The sequence below is a fragment of the Heterocephalus glaber genome, unplaced genomic scaffold (assembly GCF_053883595.1).
Source record: "Heterocephalus glaber isolate CG9 unplaced genomic scaffold, H.glaber_assembly_v1.0 deba00001460, whole genome shotgun sequence".
Taxonomy (NCBI): Eukaryota; Metazoa; Chordata; class Mammalia; order Rodentia; family Bathyergidae; genus Heterocephalus; species Heterocephalus glaber.
In genome coordinates, this window is record NW_028258307.1 from 10,200,920 (window position 1) to 10,227,778 (window position 26,859).

The 26,859-nt window shown below is 38.1% G+C and overlaps 1 pseudogene; it reads right to left on the minus strand.

Annotated features, from left to right (window-relative positions):
* Positions 1-1,288: 1,288 nt before the first annotated feature.
* Positions 1,289-4,070, minus strand: LOC101700044 (DDB1- and CUL4-associated factor 6 pseudogene; annotated as a pseudogene).
* Between the last annotated feature and the right edge of the window lie 22,789 nt (positions 4,071-26,859).

A 26,859-nucleotide genomic window follows, 5' to 3' on the forward strand; every position in this document is an offset into this window, starting at 1 on the left:
GTACCTGTTCTTTACAAGCCCAAGCTGCCTCACTAGCAACATATCTGAATTTCAGCCTTCCGAAGTGGAAAAGAATATGCATACAATTTCCCATTTAAAATGTAAGATGTAGAAGTTGCTCTTATAATTTGCCCTTGCATCCTTGGTCAGATGCCACATCTAGCCATAAAGGAAGCTGAGAAAAAAATTAAGAAGCTGGGAAGCCATTTGCTCAGCAAAAATTTTGGTGGTCCTATTAATAAAAGGAGAGGATGGATTGATAGGGGTTATTAGTGGTCTATGCCTCAGCCCTCCAGTAAGTTGGTGGTTACTTCCTTCCCTGAAGGCTCAACACATGAACAGCAATTACCTTGCCATTTCCCTAGGTTATCGTCATGATACCCATCCAAATGTTTCCTTCTCTCTGTAGAGGTCTAGAGTTCTCTTATTGTAGGTTTAAAATATCAGCAAATACTCGAAAAATATCATGACACCTAATTTCTCCAAGTGGAGGGCTACCATGCCAGAAGGCTTTTACACAGTTCTATTTTCTCAATGGCAGTAGCAGTGATGGCAAAACTAATCAAACAACAGAAACAGAGTGCTTCCATTCCAGAAGCCAGTTGTCTCACTTTTCACTTATTATTGGAGACTCCTAGGAAATGGAAAAAATAATGTGTCTTTATTTGTTCATTGAAAGTATAAAAGGCACAACAGTACTAATAAGTAGCTATAGGATGTTAATGCCAAAAGTGACCCTCAAGACTAGTTGAACACATGCCTTCATTTACTAGTAAGAGAAAAGCCCTAAGAGTTGAAGAAATGGTAGATGCCTCACAGCCAGTTAACAGAGACTGGATGGAGAGTTTTGTGACTTTGATTGGATTCTCCCTCTGTGTCATAGAACCTACCTCGCTCATTGATTTGGGCCATGTCCTTTCCTTGCACTTCTGGTTCCGGTCCCTAAATGACCCAGGTAATATCTCTAGCTCTGTCAGGGTATCTGAAAACAAAGTGGATTTGAAAATCAAAACAACAAACTGATGTTGAAAGTATGTGTGCAAGTTTTGCCTTGGAGTCTCTTTCAGGGCAAGAGAGAAGAGCACATGGTATCCCAGGGCTGACACATCCAACCTCTCATGCTTAGGGATTATTCGTCCCATCTTTGCCAAATTCCCTCATTACTCATTGCCCAGATCCTGGTGCCCTTGATGATATCAACTCACGAATAGCTGCCAAGGCTTCACATAAAAGCAACAATCAAGCAGGAAGACATTATTCTACTTTTTTTTTTTTTTTTTTTTTAGGATATCTTAAAACCAACTTCTTTAATTAGAAAGCAACAAACATGCACATGGCAAGTGTAGAAATTTATTTTAACCAACATTTTCACTATAATGAAAATTACTCTTCAACATTGATCTAAGCTCCCACATCTGAAGGCGAGGGAAAATATTGCACTTTGCAATTTCAAGCACTCCTCATACACAGCAAAAAGTTTACAAATATTTTGCTAGATTTGTTTTTATACACTCTCCCAAATTCATGCATACACTCATTCCAAACCAATGTTAGGTTATCCCCAAAAAAGGGAAAGACTCCAAAAAACCATAACCTTAAAATTGCACGAAAGTTTTGTAAAGAAAAAGTATAATAAATGTCTTGTACAAATTTCAGAACAGTGAAGTGCTTGCCAAAAAGAGCTGATTATTCCTCATCTTCGTTTTCATTCTCCTGACCGGAGCCTTCTGATCTGGCACCCTCCAAGTGGTCAGCTCGGATATGATTCAGTGAAGCCAACATCCTCAACATGAAGGAGGCTGGAACTGTAATGGTGTTTCTAGTTTCCTCCAACATGAGTTCGTTTCGAGTTATAACTTCATCAGCAAGTTTTCAATTAAAACACCGTGACTCCTCTAGTGGTGACCAGATCTTTATGTCATAATCTATGCCAGATGAGGCTAGAATCGGGTCAAACGGGTGTGGCCGCAGACAGTTCACCACGTGGTTGTCTGCCTCCAGAAGCATCAGGTGCTCAGGAGTATGCCGATCCCAGATGAAGATGTGGCTGCCGTCAGACCTGCTCATCACAAAGTTAGCACCCCAGAAATTGGCTTCTTTTATGATTGTCCTGGAGTTGCGATGACCCTTATAAACCATCTTTACTCATGGCCTTCTAATGTTCAAGGAATCCAGCTCTTCCATTTCTTTCCTTTCTTTTCTCAGCCAGAAGAACTCCTGAATATGCGCAACAGCAGAGCATCTATCTCCAGGTCCTGCTCGGTACCTTGCCCCTGGGATCAGGACGGGGTCATCATCGCTGTCATCTGTGTCCTGCAGAGCAGGGTCCCTGGCTGATGACTCCTCAGGAGGTGAAGGCCCGATGGCTTCTGTCTGGGCCTGGGGCTCAGGACTAGTGGTGCCCTCAGTGCTCTTCCAAGCTGAAGGCTCCCGCTTCCTTGGCTCTTTCAGACAAAGTGGGCTCTGCCGGAATTCCGCAAGGGCTACCTGGAGTGAGAGCACTCCTTTCTCCTGAGGTGGGATCTGATGGCTCAGGTGGGAGGTTATCTAATTGTGCTGTGTCTATGCGATTCCGAACTTGGTTTTCTGCAGTTGTACCTTCCTGACCTTTTGTCACATCCTCTAATGATTCTTCAGGAGCTTTTGTCTCACCATCTCCTTCTAGCGTTTGTACTGAGCTCTGTGGGACCAAGGATTCCTCCTGATCCTCAGATTTGCAATGGCTTCCATTTCCTCTAGAACTCGAGGCAGTACTGCTCCATTCATTTGTAAAGTTCAGTTTTATTGTGCTTGTAGTTGTTCCTTCTGTGCTGTAGTGCAAACTTAAAACTGGTTCACCTGTCCCTGGTTTAGGGCTCAGCTTTTCATTATTGTTATCCTGTTGCTCGTCAAGTGACATGGATCCGAGCTGTTTGTTAACCACAGAAGAAGGAGAATCAGACTGATGATGCGCATGGTGTCCAGAAGCTTCCGCCGACTGCCTTTGCTCGCTGTCTGGAGAAGACAGCAAAGAAGTCGAGCAGGGGCTTCCGGTGGAAAAGCCTATTGAACGAGCCTGAGCAGACGTGGCAGAGGATGTAGCAGGCTGAAGAAACTGCTCGGCTGGGGCATCTACGTCCATTGCAGTTTCACCCGCTTCCAGATCAGGACTCGATGGGACCGCAGGAAGAGTGGAAACATCTGACTGACTTGTTCCACCTCTGGGGCGAGATCTTCCTCGTCCTCTATTGCTTTGTGCAACTTCACTTGCTTCTTCAAACCATCTTGATAACATATCAGACATTCTCTGCATCAATGATACATTGGGACTTTGCTCTCCATCTGGTTCTCGTTCACTCTCGGGCCTTGCTCTGGGTCCAGTATCTGACCAATCACCACGAAGTCGCAAACGCTTAACTGGAGGCTGCCGTAACTCTTCTCGCCTCTCTTCTGTAGAAGGAGTCTTCAGCTCTCGTGCTGTATCATCTTTTGAGTCGAAAAGATAGATGTAATCTGAAGAGTAAGTAACGAGAATCTCTTGTCCGTCTTCACTATAACACAGAGACGTCACTCTACAGGACTTATTGTTCAGATGGGAAGGGATAAAGCGGGCAACCATTCCAGTAGTTCCTCGACCTACATAATTCCCTGTAGCTCTTGTTCCCAGCATTCTCCGATCATATATTAGTACTGAGCTATCAGAACCACCAACAGTGAGATAATATGGTACTGGTGGACAAATAGCAACTGATGTGGCAGCACGTTGACAGTTAATTCAAATTTCATCTTTGCAATCTTCTTTTGTGCAGCTAGTTTTGATGCGCGCTTCAAACCACCTAACAGTTCCATCTTCGCTACAGGACAGGAAAGTGTAAGGATCTTTTGGTACAGTCATAATCTTTCTGCTGTAAGGATTACTAATTACTAATTTGGTGTCATCTGAGCCAGATAAAATATAATCTCCAGTGTCATTCCAACAGATTGTATTAACACAGCCATCATGCACATTTAGGGTTGCTTCAAGTTTCAATCTCTGGATAAACTCTTCTTCCCAGGTAGCGGCTCCGCAGCCTGGACGGATCCTCCAGCCCCAGCGACCGCCGCCTCACGTCCCACAACGGGTGCGGGCAGGAGCCACCCCAGACATGGCCGCTTTCCGGGGGCGGGGAGAACGGGGCGGCCATGTGGCCAGATCTACCCCCGCGCTCCTCCGGCACCATCCGGGAGCCAGGCCCCACGGGCGCAGCAGTTTAGACGGCGGCGGCTCCTTCCCCGGCGCCCCGTCCGAAGGCGCCTCATACTCTCCGCCTCTGACCCACATTACCCTACTTTTGAGCCTTATTTCTTGCATTGCTATCAAAGGGCTCCACTATATTTTATTTTTGCTTTTATTTTTCTGTTTTTACTATGAAACACTTCAGCTGTAAAAACAAGGTCAGAGTAGTAATATTTATATACCCAGCACTGAACTTAACATTCTGCCAAATTTGCTTCGAGGTTTTTTTTTTTGTACCGGGGATAGAACTTGGGTCCTTGCACTTGCACAGCAGGCGGTGAAACCACTGAACTAAATCCCCGGCCCTACTTCAGATTTTTTTAAAAAGATGCAAGATTTTACAAATACCTTTAAATCTTGATTCCATTCCTTTCACTTCCTAGTCTCCCCTTTCCTCCCTCTGTAGGGGTAACCACAGGTTTGAACTGAGTATTTATCATGTTCTTAGTGTTTTAGCATTTTTATTATTTGTTTATCCAATCATAGGCTATGTAAAGTATTGTTTAAAATATAAAGTAGGGGGCTGGGTATTTAGCTTAGTGGTTCCAGCGCCTGCCTCACAAGCGCAATGTCCCGAGTTCAATCCCTGATACCAAAACAAAGAAAGAAAGAAAGGAAGGAAGGAAGGAAGGAAGGAAGACAGTAGGTTTGGAATGGTGTGTTAATGGTGGTGCACTGGCTACAACCTTCTGATTCTGGCTGTTGTATTTATGTTTTTGTAATTATCCATGTTAATAAATGCTGCAAAGTATTCCTTTGGATAGTACAGTGTAATTTCTTTATCTATTTTCCTTTTACTATAGATTGCTTTCTATTTTTCATTACTCAAATCAGCAAGAAAAACCACACTTACATATCTCCAATTAAGATTTTTTTTTAGGATATAAATGTAGAAGTGGAACCCCAGATAAGAACAGGTGGAAAACTGCTAAATCTTTCCAAATCGCTCAAGAAATATTTTATACAGTTAAATTCTAACTTGGTTGTACTGCAGTTTCCATTTTCCTACATCATCTTCAAAATTGATAGCATCAGATTTCTTAATCTTTGCCAATATGTTAGAAATGTAATAGTATTTTAAAATTAATTTTATTGGAGTATTTTTTTGGTATGCAATATGACATTCATTATTGGAAATTTGTACCTTTACATAATCTCTCTTGATTCTTATTTTTTCCCCTTCCCCTGCCCTCCCTTCAACCCCTCCACCCCTCCTATCTACAAAGACTTTGTTTCCATTTTTCCATTTTCTTATGTTAATTCCATTCCCTTCTTTCTTTTCCCCTCCCCCTCCCATTTCCCCCTCCCCTTTGCACCTTTTCTTCCTATTTCACATTATCCATTATATCTTTTAGTCCTTGTTTATAAGTTTCTCAGACTAGAGAAACTATTTTGGTATTTACACGTGTGTTCTATTTATTTTACTTAAGAGTATCTCCTCAATGTGCATCCATTTAGCTATAAATGTCTCTAATTTCTCATCTTTTATGGCTGAGTAGTACTCCATTAAAAAAAAACACACATTTTCTTTAGCCAGTCTCCAGTTGATGGGCATTTGGGCTGTTTCTAAGTTTTAGCTATTACAAATTGCACTGCTATGAACATGGGTGTACATATACTACTGTGGTATGATTCTTTTAATTCTTTGGGGAAGATACCCAGCAGAGGAATAGCTGAGTCAAATGGGACATTCAGTCCTAGTTCTTTGAGGTATCTTCATACTGATTTCCACAGTGGTTACACCAGTCGACACTCCCAACCAGCAGTGGAGCAGTGTTCCCCTTTTCCCACAGCCCTGCCAGCATTTGTTATTGGTTAATTTCATGATAGCCATTCTTTCTGGGGTGAGGTGGAATCTCAGCATTGTTTTCATTTGCACCTCTCAAATGAGACTTTGAACATTTTTTCATATGTTTATTTACTATTTCTACCTCTTTGTCTGAGAAATGTCTGTTCATTTCAGATGCCATTTTTGGATTGGGACTTTAAATTTGGGAGGGAGGTCTGATGTTTTTAAGTTCTTTATAGATTCTAGATAGTAGACCTTTGTCTGAGGAACAGGTGGTGAAAATTTTTTCCCACATTGTGGGTTGTCTCTTCACTCTGTTGGTGGTTTCTCTTGCTGTGAAGAAGCTTTTTAATAAGAAGAGATCCCACTTGTTGATTGTTTGTGCTAGTTCATGGGCAACTGAGGTTTTGTTCATAAAATCTTTTCCTACACCAATGTTTTCAATAGTTCTACCTAACCTCGGTTCCCACCAGTTCAGTGTTTCTGTTTTAATATCATTTTACATAATATTTTAATCCATTTTGATTTTAGTTTTGTGCATGGTGAGAGATATAGGTCTAGTTTTAATCATTGGCAAGTTGAAACCCAATTTTTCCAGCACCATTTATTAAAGAGGCTATGTTTCCTCCAGTGAGGGTGTTTGGCTCCTTTGTCAAAGATGAAATTGTTGAGTGCGTCTGGACTCATTTATGCATCTTCTAATCTGTTCCATTGGTCTTCAGGTCTGTTTCTTTGCCAGTACCATGCTGTTTTTATCACAGTAGCTTTGTAGTATACTTTCAAGTTGGGAATTGTGATACCTCCTGCCTTGTTTCTGTTGCCTAGACTTGCTTTTGCTATTCTGGGTCTCTTCTTGTTTCAAATGAATTTTTGGATTGTTTTCTCAAGCTCCGTGAAGTATGCTGCTGGGATTTCAATTGGGATTACATTGAATCTATATAGCAGTTTTGGAAGAATGGCCATTTTCACTATGTTGATTCTTCATACCCAGGAGCAAGGGATGCCATTCCATCTTCTCATATCTTCTTCAATCTCTCTTTCCAGAGTGCTGCAGTTTTCAGAGAAGAGGTCCTTGATTTCTTTTGTTAGGTTGATTCCTAGGTATTTCAGGTTTTTGGATGCTATTGTGAAAGGAATTGTTTGCCTTATATCTCTCTCAGTGAGTCTGTTGTTCATGTACAGGAAAGCTATTGATTTTTGTGTGTTGACCTAATATCCAGCTATTTACTGAATTAGGTTATTAAGTCTAGAAGACTTTTGATGGAGTTCTTGGGGTCTTCTATATAGAGTACCATGTCATCTGCAAATAATGACAATTTGACTTCTTTGTTTCCTATCTTTTTTCCTTTTATTTATTTCTCTTGTCTAATTGCCTTGACTAATGTTTCCAAAACTATATTGAACAGGAGTGGTGATATTGGACATCCTTGTCTTGTTCCTGATTTTAGTGTGAAGGATTTCACTTTTTGACCATTTAGTATGACATTTGCTGCTGATTTTTCATAGATGGCTTTTATCATATTGAGGTAGAGACTGTCTATTCCAATTTTTGTAGGTTTTTTTAAAATCATAAATGCATGTTGGATTTTGTCAGATGCTTTTTCTGCATCTATTGAGATGATCGTATGGTTTTTGTCTTTGGCTCTATTGATACAGTGTATTACATTGATTGATTTGTGTATGTTGAACCATCCCTGCATCCCTGGGATGAATCTCACTTGGTCAGGGTATATGATCTTCTTGATGATCTTCTGCATTCTATTTGCCAGTATCTGTTTAAGGATTTTGCATCTATGTTCATTAGTGAGATTGGCCTATAGTTCTCTTTTTTGGGTGGGTCTTTCTCTGCTTTGGGGATCAAAGTGATGCTTCCTTCCAGGAATGAATTCAGGAGCATTGCTTCCTTTTCAATCACATTGAAGATTTTTTTTTCATTGAAGAGTTTAAACAGTACTGGCAGTAGTTCCTCTCTAGATGTCTTATATATTTCAGCAGTGAAGCCATCAGGAACGAGGATTTTCTTAGTTGGTAAGTTCTTAATTATGTTTTCAATTTCAGAGATTGATATTTGGTCATTTAGAATTTTTAGGTCTTCTTTGTTCAACTTTGGTAATTCATACATATCTGGGAATATGTCCATTTCTTCTGTGTTTTCCATCTTATTGGCATATAGGTTCTCAAAGTAGGTATTGATGATCCTCTGGATTTCTGCTGGGTCCATTTTAATTTCATTGTTTTCATTCCTAATTGCATGGATTTGGCCTTTTCTTTCCTTTTTCTTATAACATTAGCTAAGGGTTTGTCAATTTTGTTTATTCTTTAGAAGAACCAACTGCTGGCTTCACTCTTTTTTGTATCATCCTCTTAATCTCCATTGTATTGATTTCTGCTGTAATCTTTATAATTTTCTCCCTTGTATGAGCTTTGAGTTTGTCCTGCTCTTCTTTTTCTAGAAGCTTGAGGTTCAGCATCAGGTTGTTTAATTGGGCTCGCTCTGTTTTCCTAATATGTGTATTCACTGCTATGAATTTCCCTTGTAAGACTGCTTTCATTGTGTCCCATAGATTCTGATATGTTGTATTGTCATTGTCATTTAATTGTAGAAACTGTCTGATTTCCTCTTTAATTTCCTCTGTGGCTCATTGGTTATTCAGAAGTGTGTTGTTCAATTGCCATGTGTTTATGAGATTCTTGCAGTTTGTTTTGCTATTGATCTCCAATTTCATCACACTATGATCTGATAATATCAGGGGATAATTTCAATTCCTTTGCAGTTACTTAAACTTGTTCTATGAGTGAGTATGTGGTCTATTTTAGAGAATGACCAGTGTGCAACTGAAAAGAATGTGTATTCTGATTTTGTGGGGTGGAACACTCTGTCAACATCTGTTAATTTCATTTTTCAAGAGTTTGATTAAATTTTAGTATTTTGTTGCTCATTTTTTGTCTAGTTGATCCATCTGTTTGTGACAGTGTGGTATTGAGGTCCCCCACTACTATTGTGTTAGTGCTTATTTGATTTTTCATGTCTATTAGTATTTGTTTTATGTAGTTGGGCACACTAGTGTTTGGTCCATATATGTTTATGATTGTCATCTCTTCCTCTTGGATTGTTACCTTTACAATGATGTAGTGTCCTTCTTAGTCTCTCTTAATTAGTGTTGGTTTGAAATCTACTTGATCTGCCAAGAGGATAGCTACTCCTGCTTTTTTTCAGGTTCCTGTCATATGGAGTATTATTTTCCACACTTTAACTTTAAGTCTATGAGTTTCCTTTTGAATTAAGTGTGTTTCTTGTATGCAGCATATTGTTGGATCTTGTTTATTGACCCATTCTGCCAGTCTATTTCTTTTGATTGGTGAATTGAGACCATTAACATTGATGGTTATAATGGATGCATATTGACTTATCCTTGTAATGACTTTTTCTTTTCGTTGGATCCTCCCCATTTGTGTTTAATTTCTCTTAGTGCCCAATGGATTCATTTTCCTGGGCTTTCTGGGGTTGTGATCCTAGTTGTCTTTTCCTAGGATATTGTGTAAAATTTTTGGGAGTGCTGGTTTGGTATTCATGAAGTTCCTGAGGTGCTGTTTATCATGAAAGCATCTTATTTCTCCATCAATTTTGAAATATAGTTTTGCAGGGTATATCAATCTGGTTTGGAGGCTGTTTTCCTTTAGGGGTTGAAATATGTCACTCCAAGCTCTTCTTGCCTTGAAGGTTTGCATTGAGAAGTCTGCTGTGATTCTGATGGGCTTTCCTTTGTATATAATTTGTTTCTTTTCTCTAACTGCTTATAGAATTTTGTTCTTCTTTTGGGTTTCTGGCATCTTAACTATTATATGCCTATATGTAGATTTTTTTTATCAGTGCTAGTTGGAGTCCTATATGTCTCACTTATTTGTGTGCCAAGTTCTTTCCCCTGCTTGGAAAGTTTTCTGCCATCATTTCTATGAACATTTTTTTTTTTTAATGTTGGCTGCACTGTCTCCTGTTTCTTCATTCACTCTGGTCAGTCTTATGTTATTATTCTTTGCATCATCTAGCAGTTGCTGGATTGATTTCTCATGGTTCTTTACTATTTTAAAGAGAGTTTTCTTTTCCTGGTCACTAATTGCAATCTTATCTTCTATATCTGAAATTCTGTCCTCACATTGGCTCATTCTGCTGGGTAAACTTTCAATGGAGTTTTTAATCTCCTGGAAATCTGTTTCCATCTGTATAATGGATTTCATTTGTTTCCTACGTTGGGATTCCATCATGTTCCTCAGCTCCTCTGTTTTTTATCTGTGTCCTCTCTAGATTTATTAATCATGTCTTGCACTATGGGCACAATCTCTGCTGTTATCTGAGAAATTTTTTCTAATTTCATTTTTTCTAAATCCTGCTTTGTTGCCAGTGCAGGGAGTCCAGGTTTTTGAGTATCTGATTGTTCCATGTCATTTCCCTTTGGGGTTGCTTTAGGTGATTTGGAAGTCTGGTTTTGAGAGTTGTTTACATGTCTTCTCATTTCAGGGGGCAGGGAGGAGAGGGATGTGTGCTCCTGGTGCTGTTGTGCCTTACCACCTTGGCACTGGAGGTGGTGGTATGGCGGTTTGGAAGGTTCACCTCTTCTCTGTAATGATATTTTATTGTAGTTTTTATTTGCATTCCTCTAGTTGAGCATCTGAATGTCACCTAGAGAGAAACTCTAATCTGACTTTCTGAGTTTTGGGGTCTGTTTGCTATTTTATAAAATGTCTTGGGCTGGGCTGGGATTTAGCTCAGTGGTGCCACTGCCTGCCTTGTAAGCACATGGTCCCAAGTTTGATCCCCAGTACCAAAATAAATAAATAAATAAGATACATAAAATGTCATGGGCTTTGGAAAACTGAATAATAGGCTCATTTTGAATTTTTTGTCATTCTCTCTCTCCATGCTAACCCTGGACTCACCTCTTTTTGTGCAGCAGCTGTGTAATTGCTTCCATCTGGCTCTGCAAACCTCTAAGTAAGAAAGAGAGCTTCAAATGGTAATTTGGGTTCATTCTTGCATTGAGTGATGGAATGCCTTGAGAGATTGGATTATGACCATAAAGCATACATTATTGACCTCATTTCATCTCAGCACATAGGTATGGTGTCATCTCACAGCATTATCAGAAGAAGTGCAATTCCAGTACAATAAGATGTAGTATTTTGAAAGATAAAATGAGACCACATTTATATAACTTTCATTATAGTACAATTTTAATTGTTCTATTTTATTATAGTCAGTACTGTTAATCTTTATCAGTTTCTAGTTTACAAATTAAACTTTGTTATAAGTAAAAGGATAGTATATAGGAAAAACAATAGTTCCTGTACAGTCCATACTATCCATAGTTTCAGGCATTCACTGTGTGAATCTCTTGAAGATAAAGGGACTGCAATTACTAGTTTGTATTCCTACCTTGCTTCCTTTGTGGAGTTAAAGATCTTTTATAGAATCCAGAACATTTTAACTCAGGGTTGAAATGGAGGAATGTAGAATCCCCACCACTTTGCTTTAAGGAGAATCTGTGATGCTTAAGCACACTGGCTGAAAACCAGCTCTGTCTCTTGCTGGGGAAAGTAAGAGCTCTTGGGGAAAGTGTTCAATACCTCTGTACCTAAGTACTTTCCCTGTAGGGTTCTGAGTGAATGAAAGGAGCCATGATGGGTGAAGCATCTACAAGAGTGTGCATGCTCATGATCACCCTTAATCCTATGCTTTTGTAACTCCCCATCTCAAACTTCTCTTTTGTGTCTAACTTCATTCATTGGCAGGGTGGATTCCACCCAGATGGGGCTTCAAGGAGTGAGCTGGACTCAGAGCAGCCATTCTTGTTCCTCCACCACACCTTCCTGCTTGAGGGGCTCTTTGCTCTTTAGTTTGCTTTCTTGCCAGGAGCTCAGCCATGACCATGGCTCCTGTCCCAAGCCCAGAGCCTGTCCCTTCAGGCCTCTTTAGATCAACTCCTGCCCATGGAAATGTTTGTCTGGCTGGTGAGCTCTGCTCTAGCTCTTTGCTTTTCTCTTTGTAAATTTTACCAGTAATTGCTGTATCTTGGGATCAGCCTGGATTATTGAGGCTAGAATTGCTAGGCATGTGCATACATATCTATTTCCTTCTTTAGACTTTAACCTCCAAAAGGCAGGATTCATGTCCTATCATCTTGATATCCAGCTAGTGTAGAACCTAACACAATGCTTGGTACATCATGGGGATGTTAAAAATGATTAGATGAATAAAATGATATCTTTTTATTTCAAGATTCAGTTAGCATCTTTTTTAAAATGCTTGCTTTTGTTTCACCTAATTTATGACTTCAAATTTCTATGCTTGCCTTTTATCATGTGTGTCATGATTTTTATGAAATTAATTTTATTGGTACATTTAAAGCATACAATATAATGATATTCATCATTGGAAATTTGTACCTTTACATAATCTCTCTTGGCTATTTTTTCCCCATTCTCCTGCCCTCCCTTCAACCCCTCCACACCTTCCTATCTACAAAGACTTTGTTTCCATTTTTTCTTTTTCTCATATTAATTCCATTCCCTTCTTTCTTTTCCCCTGCCACTCCCACTGCCCCCTCCCCTTTGCCCCTTTTCTTCCTATTTCACATTATCCATTATATCTTTTAGTCCTTATTTATACTTTCAGTTTCTCACACTAGAGAAACTATTCAGTATTTACACGTGTGTCCTATTTCTTTCATTTAAGAGTATCACCTCAATGTGCACGAATTTAACTATAAATGTCTGCAGTTTCTCATTCTTTATGGCTGAGTCATACTACATTTTATTGAAAAAAAACACATTTTCTTTATCTAGTCTCCAGTTGATGGGCAATTGGGCTGGTTCCAAGTTTTAGCTATAATGAACTGTGCTGGTATGAATATAGGTGGTATAATCCTGTGGTATAATCCTTTTAATTCTTTGGGGAAGATACCCAGCAGGGGGAATACCTGGGTCAAATGGGACTTTCAGTCCTAGTTCTTTGAGGTATCTTCATACTGATTTCCACAGTGGTTGCACCAGTCTGCACTCCCACCATCAGTGGAGCAGGGTTTCTCTTTCCCCACAGCCTCACCAGTATTTGTTATTGGTTGATTTCATGATGGTAGCCATTCTTTCTGGGGTGAGGTGGAATCTCAGCATTGTTTTCATCTGCATCTCTCAAATGACTAGTGATGTTGAACATTTTTTCATGTATTTATTTGCTATTTCTACTTCTTTGTCTGAGAAATGTATGTTCATTTCAGATGCCCATTTTTGGATTGGGTCTTTAAATTTGGGAGGGAGGTCTGATTTTTAAAAATTCTTTATAGATTCAAGATAGTGGATCTTTGTCTGAGGGACAGCTGGTGAAAATTTTTTCCCACACTGTGAGTTATCTCTTCACACTGTTGGTAGTTTCTCTTGCTGTGCAGAAGCTTTTTAATAAGAAAAGATCCTGCTTGTTGATTGTTTGTGCTAGTTCATGGGCATCTGAGGTTTTGTTCATAAAATCTTTTCCTACACCAATGTTTTCAAGAGTTCTATCTAGCCTCTCTTCCAGCTGGTTTAGTGTTTCTATTTTAATACTTAGATCTTTAATCCATTTTGATTTTAGTTTAGAGCATGGTGAGAGATATAAGTGTAGTTTAAATCTTTGGCAAGTTGAAACCCAATTTTTCCAGCACTATTTATTAAAGAGGCTATGTTTCCTCCAGGGAGGGTGTTTGGCTCCTTTGTGCAAAATGAGGTGGCTGAGTGTGTCTGAACTCATTTCTGCATCCTCTAATCTGTTCCATTGGTTCTCAGGTCTGTTTCTTTGTCAGTGCCATGCTGTTTTTATCAAGGTAGCTTTGTAGTATAGTTTCAAGTTGGGAGTTGTGATGTCATGTCTCTGCTGCCTAGAATTGCTTTTGCTATTCTGGGTCTCTTCTTGTTTCAAATGAATTTTTGGATTGTTTTCACAAGTTCTATGAAGTATGCTGCTGGGATTTCAATTGTGATTGCATTGAATCTATATAGAAGTTTTTGAAATATGGCCATTTTCACTATGTTGATTCTTTCTACCCAGAAGCAAGGGATGTCTTTCCATTTTCTGATATCGCCTTCAATCTCTCTTTTCAGAGTGCTATACTTTTCAGAGAAGAGGTCTTTGATTTCTTTCATTAGGTTGATTCCTAGGTATTTCAGTTTTTTGGATGCTATTGTGAAAGGAATTGATTGCTTTGTTTCTCAGTGAGTCTGTTTTTTTGTGTAGAGGAAAGCTATTGATTTTTGTGTGTTGACCTTGTATCCAGCTACTTTATTGAATTTGGTTATTAAGTCTGTTTTGGTGGAGTTCTTGGGGTCTTCTATACAGAGAACCATGTCATCTGCAAATAATGACAATTTGACTTCTTTGTTTCCTATCTTTATTCTTTTTAGTTCTTTCTCTTGTCTAATTGCTGTGGTGAATGTTTCCAAGACTCTATTGAACAGGAGTGGTGATATTGGACATCCTTGTCTTGTTCCTGATTTTAGTGTGAAGGATTTCAGCTTTTGACCATTTAGTATGATATTGGCTGTTGGCTTTTCATAGATGGCTTTTACCAGATTGAGGTAGAGACCATCTACTCCACTTTTTTGGAGAGGTTTTTTTTTTTTATCATAAATGTATGTTGGATTTTGTCAATGCTTTTTCTGCATCTATTGAGATGATCCTGTGGTTTCTGTCCTTGGCTGTATTAATGTAGTGTACTGCATTCATTGATTTGTGCATGCTGAACCGCTTGGTCATGTCTTGTCCCACTTGGCCGGGGCGTACGATTTTCCTGACGATCCTCTGCATTCTGTCTGCCAGGATCTGTGTCATGATATTTGCATTTGCTGCTTGTTTCTTAGGTCAGCTTTTGATTTCAATTCAGAAATCACTTCAAACCTCCAGGAAAGTTGTGGGAACAGTAGAAAGAACTCTGGCTTCTGTCACAGAGATTCCCCATTTACTGCATTTTCTCTGTCTTCCTCCTCCACTATGTATACATGTGCACACAACACACACACCCAACCCAAACACATGGAGTGACATGATGCCCCACCACCTCTAAATGCTACAGTGTGTGCTTCTGAGAACAAACCCTGGGAATACACAACCAGTATGGAACCCTCCCAATCAGAAAATCATTGCTATTGTGGAATCATTCCTTTCACAGAGTCCATTCAATTTTATCTAATTGTCCTGGTGAATTTTCTTGTCTCAACTCAAGTCCTTTCTGGTTCAGGGTCCTGGTCAGGAGCCGGTAGTGCAGTTAGCTGTCATGTTTTCATCAGTTTTCCTCCATGCAGAACAGGCGCTTGTCCTGCTCTCTTGGTCTGTGGCAGCACTGGAGAAGGAAAGCCTTTCCTTCTGATAGGTGCTCTGAGGATCCATGCAGAGGCCCTAGATTAGACTCAGGCCGCGCATAGTTGGCAGAAATGCTGCAGAACTGCTGCTGCTCTGTCCTCAGTGCCTCCCATCAGAAGAAGCATTCTGTGCCCCATCCAACCTCTGGTTGTGTTAACCTCAATCATTGGTCACATTGGTGCGTGCCATTTCCATGACTATGAAAATAACAATTTCCCATTATGTCTCATTAGCATTTTGTAGGGATAGAGTACAATATTGTTCTCATACTCCTCTTCTCATCCAACCTTCCTCTGTCAGCTTCAGCATCCTTTGAAAACTCTTGCCTGTATCATCGACCATGATTATTGTTGACAAATAATGATTCTCTGTTTCCAATATCCCATCTACATTTGTTACTTGATATTCTACTCTTCAGACTTCTATCCCATTTGTTTATTCACATTTAAGTACAGACTTATTATTTTCTATTGTATTCATTGACTTATAGTGTGTGATACTCTTAAAATTTGTTTTGACACTCATATTGTCCTGAACTTGGCTGGTAAGAGCTCCATGTCCTGGGTCCTTCTGGCACACCCCATCATTCTTTGAGTATTTGCTAACTACTTTGGAATGAGATGTTTCAGGCATCTAGATTTTTCTTTCTTTAATTGTAGAATTAGCCATTTCTTTAGAGAGTCTTAGTTTTCTTAAATAAAGGATAGTATTTAGAAACCCAAATCTAGATATTTTCTGTTACTGTTTCTACTGGAGTGGCATGGTTTATTGCATTCCAATGAAGAAAAATAAGACATATATGTATGTATATACATATACATATATATTTATAGACATCTAAACCATTGACACAGATCAACACATGTCCTTGATACAGTGATTTGTTATTTATTATATGGAGTTGCACCAAAAAAGAAACAAAACTGTGCCATTTCTAAGAGGTTTCTCTTCAGTTATTGTGTAATGATTTATATCAGATCGACTAGACAGCAATACAAATTACTAAAGTATTGTTGGAAGTAAATTTTATTTTATTTTCTTCTCTTTTCCATTAAGTTTATTGGTACATTTTAGTTACCATTATGATCTGACTCACACTTCCTGGTTTTGGAACTTGTTAAAAGCTATAGCGGTTGGGTCTCTGAGGTATGGCTGAAGGACAGACAGGAGGGCCATGGAATAGAGTGAAGGGAAGCCCTCAAATATGTGGTAAGTCATTTTTGTCAATGTGGGTGAGATAATTTCAAACAATTATGCTGGGAAATTTGAATATTCACATCCAAAAGAATGACAATGAATCCTCACCTAACACTATATACAGAAATTAACTCAAAAAAATTTTATGATCTAAATGTAAGATGTAAGACTTTAAAACTCTTAGAAGAAAATGGGGCAAAACTTCACAACATTGGATTTGGCAATGACTTTTTAGACATAGACACTGAAGGTACAGGTAACAACAAAAAATAGACAAATTGGAGCTTATAAATTTTTAAAATTTTGTTCATTGAAAGATATTATTAGCAGTAACCAAGTAATTTGCATAATAAAATATTCATAAATTACATATCTGATGGTGGATTAATATTCAGAATACAACACGGAGAACTAAAATTCAGAAACAACAAAATTACCTTATTAAAATTGAGCAAAGGACTTGAATAGATATTTCTCCAGAGAGGACATACAGATGGCTAGTAAGAATATGAAAACATGCTCAACTTCACTGAGGGAAATGCAAATCAGCACTACAATGATATACCACCTACCAACTGTTAAGGTGGATAATATTTTTTAAATGAAGAATGGATTCCCCAGGGAAGTGGATAAATTGGATCCTTTGTGCACTGTTGGAAATACAAATGGTGCAGCTGTGATGGATGACAAATATGATTATTTTTCAAAAAAAAGTGTACACAGGATTGCCAAATTATCAACAATTCCACCTCTTGGCTTATACTCAAAAGAATTAAAAGAGTATTTTTTGTCATAGTAGCATTGTTCTCAATAGCTAAAGCATGGAAGCAACCCAGGTGCCCATGAATAGATGGGCTGAGTGGAGTACATGTGTACAGCCTTAAAAAGAGGAATTTCTGACACAGGCTACAACAACAATTGGAGACATGCTGAGTAAAATATGCCGATCACAGAGACTAATACTGTATGATTATGGTTTCATTTCTATCAGATACCAGTCAAAATCATAGAGATAGAAAGTATCCTATGGTTTATCTTATATGAGATACCCAAATTATAAATATAGACCAAAATAAAAGATGATAAGGCATAGGGAGAGGGAGATAGATCTTTCTCAAATGGCAAGGGGGTCAAGAGATGGAGAAGGGGAAGAAGGGGAGGGAAAGGGGATGAAAAGGAACTGGGATGTGTTGTGTGCGTGTACCAGCTCCACACAAGGGATGTAAGTGCTACGTACTGTAAACATGCGCTAATAAAAATAAAAAATGAGAAAAAAGATAGAAAGTGGAATGTTGGTTTCTGGGTACAGGGGAAGGAGGAAATGAGGAGCTGTTGAGTGGGCAAAATAGAATCTCAGTTTTGCGTGATGAAAAGGGTTCTGGAGGTGGTTGTTGGTGGTGATTATACAACAATTTTAATTGCTTAATAACATGGAACCTTACATTTAAAAATAATTAAAATATTTAAAAATAATTAAGGTGGCAAATTTTATGTTATGTGTATCTTACAATAAATATGGCAGAAAAAGTAAAAGCATTAATACTGCATCCTGCAAATAACAGTAGGCAGTTCAGTTATTTCCTCTTAGAATATCCAAAATTTATGAATGTTGGAAATGAAGAACATATTTAATACTGAAAAAAATACATTTTGAAAATTGTATAAAATGCTATAAATATACACAATCTCCAAACTTATGACCTCAACCTTTGTGAGAATTTATAAATTTAATCTTATATCTTGAATTTTAATAAATTGTTATTATTATTATTATTAATTATTGTTGGTACAGGGGATTGAACTCAGGACCTTGGACTTGCCAGGCAGGGGTGGTGCCCTGGCCCCTTAATAAATTATTTTTAAATATAAAAATTCATTTAAAAAATCTGTGTGTCTGTGCATACAAATGTTTACCCCATGTCATTGCTAATCAATCCCATTCTTTCTGTTTTCACTTCACTTTTACTGGAGTGAATTCTTCAGTAGTCCTTTCAGAAAGATCTCGTGCACAGTAAAGTGGTCTTGTTACCAAAAAAAACATACTTTAGTGCTTCCACTTAACTAAGTTTAGTTAAGATTCCTTTATTGAAATTACTTTTTCTCTTAACTTTGAAAATGTTTCTCTTTTGACTTCTCTAATTATCATATAAAGCTGTCAATGTGATATGTCATTTTTAATGCTTTATTAGCTACTAATTTCAAAACAGTGAGATGATTCTCTAGTATTTTTAAAAACATTATTTATTTATTTATTTAGAGACAAGGTCTTGCTATGTAGCTCAGACTGGCCTCTAACTCGAGGCAATCCTCCTGCCTCAGCCTACCAGGATGTCTTTTTGTTAATGATGTCATGAAAGAATGTATTTTTATTCTTTAAGTATTGCAGTTACACCCAGATTATTCTTATTTTCTTATTAATTTATTTTTAAATTGTTCTTGGCTTTCAATAAGGATAGGTCAACATAAAGTTCTATTTTTAATTCTCAAAAAGTGCTGAGGTCAGGCACAGTGTTGCATGCCTGTAATATCAGCACTCAGGAGGCTGAGGCAGGAAGATTGCCAGGAGTTCGAGGTCAGCCTGGGCTACACAGTGAATTCAATGTCAGTCTGAAGAAAGAGTGAGATTCTCCTGTCTCAAACAACAACAACAACAACAACAACGCCCCCCCCAAAAATTAAAAAAACCAAACCCCGACAAAAACAGAAAAGTTCTTCATATATCACTTAAAGTATTTCCTGTCCATCATCTTTCTTATTTCATAACACTTCGCTTTTGTTGCATGGTATAACTTTCCACTTTATCTTTCTGAAAATTGTATATATATTTCCCCTTGTTGCTGCAGTTGAACCCAATATCTTACAAAAGTTAAGCACACACGGTAATACTGAGCTATACCTGCAGGTCCCCTCTTTTAAAATTTTGAGACAAAGTCTCTCTAAATTGTCTAGCTGGGCCCCAACATGTGATCCTCCTGCCTCAGCCTCCTCAGTGTTGGGATTACAGGGGTATACCACCACACCCAGCTAAGATATCATTTTTATACTGTAAAATTCAACCACTTTAGGTATACAGTTCATGTAAAGTCCATAAACATATAATGAAAATATGAAATATTTCCATCATCTGAAAACCTTCCCTCATATTGCTTTAACCCATGCCTTTCTGCCAACAAGCAGTACTGATACCTAACAAGTGTGGTACCAGACCAATGGCAGTGTTGCTGTTCGGCTTGATTTTTTTCAGTTGTCATTCAGTGGAAAGAGGTTCATATCCTTTGTGTGTGACTTCTTTTATTTATCATAATGCTCGTGAGAATCACCCACAGCACAGCTTGCACACGTGCTTTGTCCCTCTTGATTGTTGGGCGGTGTTCTACTGTGAGAATGGGTCGTGGTTTATCTCTCTATCGCTTGATGGACATTTGGTTTCGGCTTTTGGCAATTTTGAGTATAGTCGCTGTAAACATTCACGTATGTGTCCGATCCGAAGTACATACAAAAAGTGAGATTGGCAGGTGATTTGGTAAATTTATATTGAAATAGAAAACGTGAGCCGGGGATTTAGCTCAGTAGTGCCACCGCCTGACTCTCAAGCACAAGGTCCCTAGCTCGATCTCCGGTACCCGCGCCCCGCCCCCCCCCCCCCGAAAAAAAGAGAAAAGGAAATTCCAAGCTGTTTCCTGAAGTGTTTGTACTATTGTACCCCCACAAGCATCATGTGAGAGTTCTGGCTTTTCCACAGAGTGTTAGTTCTTTGTTTTGTGTATTTTTGTTCTTGTTTTCAATTTGTATAATTTTGGCAATTTGTAGTGGTATCTCAGTGGTTATTTTTCATTTTTATAATGACCGATTCATGATTTTTGAGATCATTTGATATTTATTTTTTTCCCCCATTAAGTTTATTGGTACATTTTAGGTATAAAATACAGTTACATTCATCATTGGGATCTTGTACCATTTCATGAGTATCTTGGTTCTTATTTTTTTTCCCCTTCCCCTCATTTGATGTTTATGTTGTCATTGCTATCCCTTCTTGTACACATTTATGCTTTTGTTTGTAAAAGTGGTTTATAGAATTTGAAATTAATATTCTCGTATATGTCTTCTTCACATATTTTCTTCTAGACTGCAGTTAATGTTTTCTTTTTTCTTTTGAAGAGAAAATATTTTAATTTTATTGATGTTTAGTAGCTTATTATTGTTTTGTATTATGGATCAAACTTTTATATAGCATATATGAAATATTTATAATCTATAAGGCCACAAAATATTTTTGGCTTCTAGAAATTTTATGATTTGGGTTTTATACTTTTATATTTTAACTTGAGTTTCATATGTGGTACAATAAATACATGGTGATTGATTTTTGTGTAGCAAATTCAGTACTTCACCACTTGTTGAATGAGCTGAATCTTATTGACTTAGAATATCTGTTGAAGGTCAGTTTGGAACCTTGATACCAGCTGGGTTCTCTCTTTTGTTCTGCTTATGTGTGTGTCTGTATCTTTGTGGTAAAGTATGAAATCAAGTTTTTATAGCTACTAAGGCTGGAAATGTAGCTCATTGGTAGACCGCTTGGCCAGCATGCACAAAGCCCTGGGTTTGATCCTCAGCACTGGAAACAAACAAGCAAACAAACCAAACCAGCCCTTAAAGTTGTTAGAAAGTGTGTCAGGCAGTGTGTCGATTTCCCTGGATTTTTTGATTTTTGTAATATTTTTAATTTGTAATGTATTATGACTTTTCAATTCATAAATCAGTGTTGACTTTTATCACTAACTTTATATTTAGAGCTGATATTATTTGTCTTACGGAGCCCCTTCTGTCTCACGGGGTCCATGGAGATTCTCCTGTGAAAAAATTCAGTTTCCCTAGCATGTTTTCTGGTCGTCTGCCTCGGGACCATGTCTATCCTCAAAGTATGTTCAGTCCAAAGTTGATATGTTTGCTCTTAATAGGTGAACAGGATTAGCCCCAGAGTTAATGATCCTGAGGTGTTTCAACAGACAGAGCTGGGATTTAGAGAAGCAGGGAGGAAGAGGTGGAAGCAGAAGATACATCCTGGCTTAGTGTGTGTGCATGGCCTTGTGCACTTTGAAGACTATTTGGAACCACTTTGAACAAGGTTAATTATTAATTTATTGCTGCAATAATTTTTAAATCCTAGTTCTCTTTAACATTAGTTGAAATTAAGTTTTGAGTTTGTTTTCATTATTCTATTTCTAAACATAGTGTTTTTTTCTTTGAGAAAGGGTTTCAGTATGTAGGTCAGGTTGGCCTTGAACTCACTGTGATCCTCCTGCCTCAGCCTCTCTAATGCTGGGATCACAAGCTTGTACCATCAAGCCCAGCTGTAAATACATGAACTTTAAGGCAGCTTTTTTTTTTTTTAAACTTGATTTATTTGACATTTTATCATGTCTCTAGTTTTCTGTTGGTGTGCTAATATTTGTACAAAATAATAACACAATTCAGGGCAGTGAAAACTCATAAATTTGAAAAGCTTTATAAAAATATTTATTTACCCCCATCTCTGCTGTTTTTTAAGACCCAATTCTTTTTTTTTTCCATTCTTAAGTTCTTTTATTGGTAAATTTTAGGCATACAATACATTTACATTTATCATTGGGTGCTTGTACCTGTACATGATGTATCTTGGTTCTTATTTTTCGCCCATTACCTGTGTGCCCTTCACCCCCTCCACTCTTCCCTATTTACATAGACTTTGTTTCCATTTTTTTCTTTTCTCATAATTTTTCCTTTCCCTTCTTTCCTTTCCCCTTCCCCTCCCTTCACCCCTAACCTCTTTGGCCTTTTTTCCTATTTCAAATTATCAATTATTCATTTTAATCATTTTAATTCTTATTTACACTTTCAGTTTCTCAGACTAGAGAAACTATTTGGTATTTACACATGTGTGTCTTATTTATTTCACTTAAGAGTATGGCCTCAATATGCATCCATTTAGCTACAAATGACTCTAGTTTCTCGTTCTTTATGGCTGAGTCATACTCCATTTTATAAAAAAACCACATCTTCTTTATTCAGTTTCCAGTTGATGGGCACTTGGGTTGTTTCCAAGCTTTAGCTATTACAAACTGTGCCTCTATGAACATGGGTGCACATATATCACTGTGGTATGATTCTTTTAATTCTTTTTGGAAGATACCCAGCAGAGGAATAGCTGGGTCAAATGGGATCTCTAGTCCTAGTTCTTTGAGGTATCTCCATACTGATTTCCACAGTGGTTGCACCAGTCTGCACTCCCACCAACAATGGAGAAGGGTTCCTTTCTCCCCACACCCGCAAGGTAGCTTTTGATTACGATTTAATAACTCATACTGAACCAACACAAGATCCCAAATAACCTTTTATCACTTAATTTAACAAACATTCTACACTGCTTCTATAGATATAAAATACTTGATTTCTTTCAAAGCATTTGAAATGTAAGCCTCAATAGTAAAACTTCTTCTATCTAACCACTTCCCTAAATACAAATAAATTAATCTTAAAAACGTAATGAATCCAAAGTTTCTGTAAATATTTTAATATTATTCATGAATTTTAATATTGTTCTCATAGTCTATTCAACTAAAAATATGAATACATAAAATAAATTAAGTACTATTTATTCATTTATTTATTACAGTATTGGGGATTGAATGCAGGACCTTCCTACTGAAATACATCTTCAGTCCTTTCTGTTTTTATTTGGAGACACGGTATTGCTAAGTTGCCCAAACTGGCCTGGAAGTCCTGCTCTTCCTGCTCCAGCCTCCCAAGTAGCTAGGGCTCACAAGTGTGCACCACCATGCCTGGCTAAGTATACATTTTAAATTGAAATCACAAAGCTAATCTGTCAGAGGCACAAACATGACAAATTCTTTAAGCACCAAACTTTTTTTTGTATATCCTTTTATTGGTATATTTTAGGTGTACAATATAATGACATTCATCCTTGGAGATATGCACCTTTACATACTTTCTTGGTAAGCACCAAACATTTTTAAACACCAAATACATGGCTTATTCTTACATTTAGCTCCAAATTGTTACCAAATACTTGATTTATTGCTTCTCTATACATAATTCTAAGAGTTTGTGATATTAAAAATTCTACTCTCTCAGGCAAGTTGGGGTCACCATCCGTGGGAATCTGAGTTGCTTACCAGCCAGAGATATTTAGTGAAGAAACCTGGCATGGCACACAGCCTCCAAAGATGTCCTTTTGATGAACCCTAACCCCTCAGAATCCACACCTTTGTGTATGCCTCTCCTCAGGATGTGGACTCGGTCTTGGCTCCTATCTGATTTCACTTAAAACCTGTAGAATTTTGCAGGTGTGTGTGGGGGGGTGCAGCATCCTCCTGGTCTCCAAGAAGAGAAAGCAGCTGCTGTATGAGAATTTCGCCTGTCCTGGGTCCACCAGGCCATGGAGAACCCCAAATTAGCTATGTAGAGATGCTGTGCTGGAGAGAGATGCTCGGCATAGTGGCCCTGCTGTCCCAACTCCTGTCCACTGACATTATCCCAGCAGTGCTCAGACACGGTGTTTCCAAATGGAGCTGTCCTTGCAGAATTCCATCCAAATGCTGGTCTACAAAACTGTGAGATGTAAAAATAGCAAATGCTGTTTAAAGCTACCAAGTTCTAGGAGGGTCTGTTGTATAGCAATAATTAACTGGAATTACACAGGAATTCATCTCTCTGGCCACAAATAACATGCTATTCCAGGTACAGCTCTTTCAGTTAGAATCCTATTATCCTGGCTTATACCATTCCCTAAATCTTTCATTTGACTTTTGTCAGCTGGCTCCCAGCCCAAAGGTTGCAACAACTTCCTTCCCAGTTTGATTGGATCTTGCTTTGTATTTTTTTTAAAGTCTGGGCTAAAATTTTCAAAGATTTCAAATGACATCTGGTTGGGTTCTGGACCCCGTTTTGCCAGGCTCTGAAGCCACAGCAATGGGCTACTACAAAGGAGACCTGCTCTTGTGATGGGGATGGGATTCTCCATTGTGGGAGGATTTCCCTGAAGCAGGTAGTAGTTTCTCAGTCCCTAACGTTTGCTCTTACACAACCAGACAGGTGCAGAGCTTACAGTGCCAAGAGCTTGATGCTTTTCAACCTAAAGACTTAAAAATATAATAATTTTCTTAAAATATGCCAGGAATGCTACAAAATCAAACACAATTAAGTGCCCACAAAATAGGTTAATTTCACTAACTGTAAGGCATAAGAGATATTGTGAAATAGGAAGAAAGGGTCCAAAGGGGAAGAAGAAGTGGGAGGGATTGGGGAAAGGAAAGAAGGGAATGGAATTAATATGAGAAAATGAAAAAATGTAAACAAAGTCTTTGTTAATAGGGAGGGGTGGAGGGGTTGAAGGGAGGGGAGGGGAATGGGGAAAAAATAAGAACCAAGATGGATTATATAAAGGTGCAAATTTCCAATGATGAATGTCATTATATTGTATACCTAAAATGTACCAATAAACTTAATTAAAAAAAAGAAAAAATACTTATATTAAAACTTAGTTACAACCACTCCTGTTCAATATAGTCCTGGAAACATTAGCCACAGCAATTAGAAAAGAGAAAGAAATAAAAGGAATAAAGACAGGAAAGGAAGAAGTTAAACTGTCACTATTTGCTGATGATATGATACTTTACATAGAAGACCGAAAAACTTGGCCAAAAGACTTCTAGACTTAATTGACAGATTCAGTAGAGTAGCTGGATATAAGGTTAACACTCAAAAAACAATAGCCTTCTTATACACACATAGCAGACTCACTGAGAGAGAAATTTGGGAAACAATTCCTTTCACAATAGCATCCAAAAAAAAAAATCTAGGAATCAATCTAAGGAAGGAAGCAAAAGACCTCTACACTGAAAACTACAGCACTCTGAAAAAAGAGATCGAAGAGGATATAAGAAAATGGAAAGACACCCTTTGCCCCTGGGTAGGAAGAATCAATATAGCAAAAATGGCCATACTTCCAAAACTACTATATAGATTCAATGCAATGCTGATTGAAATTCCAAAAATATACTTCACAGAACTAGAGAAAACAATCCAAAAATTTATTTGGAACCAGAAGAGACCTAGAATAGCAAAAGCAATTCTAGGCAACAGAGACATGGCAGGGGGTATCACAATCCCTAACTTGAAACTATACTACAAAGCTACTGTGATAAAATCAGCATGGTACTGGCAAAGGAACAGACTTGAGGATCAGTGGAATAGATTGGAAGATGCAGAAACAACTCCAGACATACTCAGCTACCTCATCTTTGACAAAGGAGCCAACCATCCTCTTTGGAGGAAAGATAGCCTATATAATAAATGATGTTGAAAAAACTGGATTTCAACCTGCCAAAGATTAAAACCAGACCCATACCTCTCACCATGCAGTAAACTAAGATTGAAGTGGATTAAAGATCTAAATATTAAGACAGAAACACTAAACTTGCTGGAAGATAAGTTAGGTAGAACTGTTGAAGACATTGGCATAGAAAAAGACTTCATGAACAAAACCTCAGCAGCACAGGAACTAGCAGAAAGAATCAACAACTGGGATCTCATCTTATTAAAAAGCTTCTGCACTGCAAGAGAAACTACCAACAGAGCTAAGAGACAACCTACAATGTGGGAAACAGTTTTTAGCTGCTGTACCTTAGACAAAGGACTACTATCTGGAATATATAAAGAACTTAAAAACATCAGACCCCCCAAATTTAAAGATCTGATTCAAAAATGGGCATCTCAAATGAACAGACATTTCTCAGACAAAGAAATACAAGCAGCAAATAAACATATGAAAAAATGTTCAACATCACTGGTCATTCGAGAGATGCAGATGAAAAGAACACTGAGATTCTACCTCACCCCACAAAGAATGGCTGCTATCAAGAAATCAATGAATAACAAATCCTGGCGGGGGTGTAGAGAGAAAGGAACCCTTCTCCATTGTTGGTGGGAGTGCAGACTGGTGCAACCACTGTGGAAATCAGTATGGAGATACCTCAAAGAACTAGGGCTAGAGGTCCCATTTGACCCAGCTATTATCCTGCTGGGTATCTTCCAAAAAGAATTAAAAGAATCATACCACAGTGATATATGTGCATCCATGCTTATAGCAGCACAATTTGTAATAGCTAAAGCTTGGAAACAGCCCAAGTGCCCATCAACTGGAAACTGGATAAAGAAGATGTGGGTTTTTTTTTTATA